General features: G+C 50.1%; 1 protein-coding gene across 1 annotated transcript in view; it reads right to left on the minus strand.

The window, feature by feature from the left end:
- LOC125960142 (uncharacterized) overlaps positions 1-2882 on the minus strand; it is a 34261-nt gene extending 31379 nt beyond the window's left edge. The window contains exon 1 of the mRNA XM_049693348.1: positions 1231-2882. The gene's annotated coding sequence lies outside the window, so the exon portion shown is untranslated. The remainder of the gene's footprint in view (positions 1-1230) is intronic.
- Between the last annotated feature and the right edge of the window lie 1050 nt (positions 2883-3932).

Below are 3932 nucleotides of genomic sequence, written 5' to 3' on the forward strand. Positions count from 1 at the left end.
TAACAAAGCCCGCTTTTCGTCGAGTCGAGTCGCAGTGCGCAGCATGTGATTAACGGTGCGATGCCCCTTGTCCCCCGGCCCAAGAAGGAAGGGTTTCCATCTTCCACGCTACTGATCATGCTCCTCGAGGGTGGCAAGATCAGCTTCTGGCCTGGGAGTCCGGTGGTGATGGATGGTTTAAGACGCAGACGAAGACGAAGAACGCCGTGAAACCCGTGAACAATCGAAACGAAACGAGAATTTGGTTGATTGAGCTCCCGGGGTGGTGGGAGAGAACACACATGATGCTACTGATGATGATGCTGCCTTCCACGCGATCATGCGATCGAGAAGAAGGTATGCTTTTTGGCGGACTTAAAGCATGTAAAGAAGTTTATCAAAAAGATGTTCGGCTCGAGAAGCCGGCCTTTCAGCTAATGTATTCCAAGTGCGCTATCAAATCGGTCGATATGCTCCAGTAAAAACACACACACACACAACCCTTACAACCACAGCATAACGATCGCAGGAACGATCGCGCACACCAATTCGTTGATGAGTTAGAGAGCGTTACATCCGGTGGTGGTCGGCCGGTGCCAACGCTCGTGGCTAGAATGTTGGAGAGTTGGAGAACCCTTTTCCCTCTCCACCCCGTTCAGCAGAGTTTCTAATGATCGGCGGTCCGAGCGATCGCGGGTGTCAGGTGTAGCAGCAGCAGCAACAACACCACATTCTACACAATCTGCCCCCATCCCCTCACTCGGGGGGAATTCCCTCTCAACCGAGGCTTGCCTGGGGGGGGAGAAGGTCCGCATAAATTACCCATAAATTACGCCGGCCACATTCCTGCGTCTTGGACGACGGCGACGCACGCACATATTTCTTCTACCTTCTTTTTTTTCTACTCATTTTTCTTCTCCTTCTTATATAACAAACCCCGCGATCTATGTTTTCATTGTTTCTGTTCGTTCTTCGTGTAGCTGCAGCATTGTTTTAAACCTCCCTCGAGTGGAGTTGAGTGGATTTGGTAGCATAGAATGGCACCTGCACTGATGTCATAAACCATATCCACCTCCCCTTTCTACGGTTGATGATCATGATGCGCTGCTGGCGATCGTGCGCTTATTGGCACGTTCCAACGCTCGTGCTAGTCGTCATCGACAACAAAATAGCAGCATGAATCAGCCGAGCACCGGCACCGGTAGTAGCATCATCATCCACTTAGAAGAGGTTCTAGGAGACTTGACTCACCTTTTGTGTTTGTGGTGATCAGCGTTTGGCCGGCGGAGGCCGGGGTTGCCAATCGAAACGATTCAATTAACACTCCAACTGACAGAACGACGACAACGGCGGCAACGACTTCCTTTGCCGTGTTTGCTTGGATGTTGTTGATTTTTCAAAAAGCCACCGGTAACCGGATCCGAGTAGGGCGCTAGACGGCGCTATCGAGTTGCAATCGATTTATGCTTATCACGCACTCACACACGCACGCACACACAGGCACACACAGGCACACAGAGACACACTTTTGGGACAAAAATGTTGTAGCCTGCTGCTGGTTTTTTGTCGGCTGTTTTCTGCCTTCTTCACTTTGCCTAATCGCGTTTCTTTCGCGGCACTTTGGCATCAAAACACACACACACACCCGTTGCACACACTTAGCACACAGCTCAATTTGCGCGTTTCTTTACCTTTTTTCCGCTGGGCGCTTCAACGACGACCGACGAGGATTCTTATGCTTGGGGCCTTTGCCTTTTTTTCTTCTGCTCTCCCTCCCGCTTTCTGGATATTTGTTTTGCTACGCTCAATTGGCGTGTTGTGCGCAATTTTGATCAACTTTTTCACTCGTTTTTCACTCGTTTTCCGCACTCGGCTTGTGCACTCTGTTTTGCCACTTATATCTTTACTCTTTTTCCCTTTATGCCGTTTGATTAGAGGGCTGCGACCGTAATTTTTCCAACGAATCGTAGCGAATCGGAGACAGACCAGCAGCACACACCAGCGACCAAAAGCACACGAACGCGCATGCACGCACGCAATAGTAAGAAACACACACACTTTTTCGGGTAGCGTTTTGGAAGGATCCCTTTTTGTCGCCGGTACCGCGATGTCGATTAATCAACGGGAACGGGAACACTCGATACGCACGGTTGTGGTGAGTGAACTGTTGGCGACTGGTGTCGTCGTCGTCGTTTGCTGGCGTTTTTGCTGCTTTGCCTTTTCGGAGCAGTTTCAGCAAGTTTTTTTTTCGTTCTTGTTTATGTAGTGACCAGTGCAATTCGCAACTTCTTGTGCTGGCGGCACTGATTATTGAGATCGCCCCGTTTTTATTTTTCAGTCACCGAGTGCACTGAGCTCACCCCGTAGAAATGCTTATTTTGTTCGCTTTTTTCACTTATGATAACGAGCGATCCCTAGCCCGAAGAACACAGACACACGCACACCGAACGAGCGACACACTGGCGACCGGAATTCGCTGCCATTTGCTTCGCTTGCACCAAGGAATGCACTTTGCAAGGGGCGCCGTAGTGCCAGTAGTGCGCATCAACACATCAAGCGAGCACACTGATAAAGGATGCGCATTCGAAGCGTATCGACCCGGAGTTGCTCGTTTACACTTGCTCGCCACGGCACATTATTATCAGCAGCCCGATGGCCGGCCCGGGCACCGCTAATGGACGCCGCTGCTTTCGTCACTGTCGATGTTTTTCCAATTTTAGAACCGACCGCTGTGCTATCTGCTACCAGACACAAACAGGACACTGCACTTTCATGTACCTTTCCAGGCAGTTCTGCTTGATAAGAGCCGATGGTGGCCAGTAATCGTAACTTCACTTCACAAAAAGACTCGAGTTTCAAATGCGATCTTCTGCGATGCGATCGTCGTCGTTCCTCCTCTCACGTGGAACTCTTGGAGTTGTCTGAGCGGCTTAACTTAAGCGAACTTAAGTGGCGCCTCCATCATGCTCACGCTCACCGCTCACCGAGAGAGAGAGAGAGAGCGAATGGAGTCTCTCCGTTTTGTGCTTCTCTTTGCGTTTGGTTTTCATTGCGTACGCTCTCGGTATGTCGCACGCCCCGGTCTGCGTTCGAGGGAACGAGAGAGCTTTATTTATGTTGTTTTATGTTGGGCTGGACTATTTCGCTCGCACAACAGCTCATGCGTGTCTCTTCTCGGAATTATGTAGCTTCCTCTCTGAATTCTCCTAGCTCACTTTGCTCTTTTCTCTCTCTTTTTTTTTTCTCTCTCTCTCTCTTTCTCTCTCTCTTTCATCAACAAACATTCCATGTGTGTGCGTTGGGATGCTATCATCCTCACGCATGGCCTGCCCCGGAGGAATGCAATATGGTTGACAAATGTGCTCCCTCAGGAGCAGAAGAGAGAGAGAGAGAGAGGCCCTCCGGTTTTGATCGAGCAGGCGGCCAACGCCGTCTCCAAGACAGCAGAAGCGACGAACGTCGCCGCCGTCGCACTTGACATAATGCTCCCCTTTTTTTTTTTTGGATTGACGCGGGATTAATGGTGCACGACATAACCGCAAATAATTTAGCCCACGGCCACGCCGCTGTCCGATCTGTGTCCGACCAGTTTCTCTTCAGTTTTCTCTCGCCCGTGTTTCCCCATCCCCCGGGGGGAGGGGGCTTGCATGTCGGAGTTGCATGTTGGATGACATGTTGGAGACTTCTGTTTTCTTTTCGTCTTTTTGTCTTTTTGTAGAGCAAATTGGACACATTTATTGGGACGCATAACCGACGCGATACAGTGAGTGCACTGTATGATTGCCGCCATTATGGTGCCACCAATTTGCCCCCCTCTCCCCTCTTGTCCTCTTGCTCAGTCCCAATGCAGCAACACACTTTAAAGCCCGATGGAGCACATTTTCTGTTCCTCAAATGCGTTAATCCCTTGATGGTTTAATGCAGAATGCAATAAAAAAAAGGGAAGACGAAGG

The sequence above is a fragment of the Anopheles darlingi genome, chromosome 2 (genome assembly GCF_943734745.1).
Source record: "Anopheles darlingi chromosome 2, idAnoDarlMG_H_01, whole genome shotgun sequence".
In the NCBI taxonomy this organism is placed as follows: Eukaryota; Metazoa; Arthropoda; class Insecta; order Diptera; family Culicidae; genus Anopheles; species Anopheles darlingi.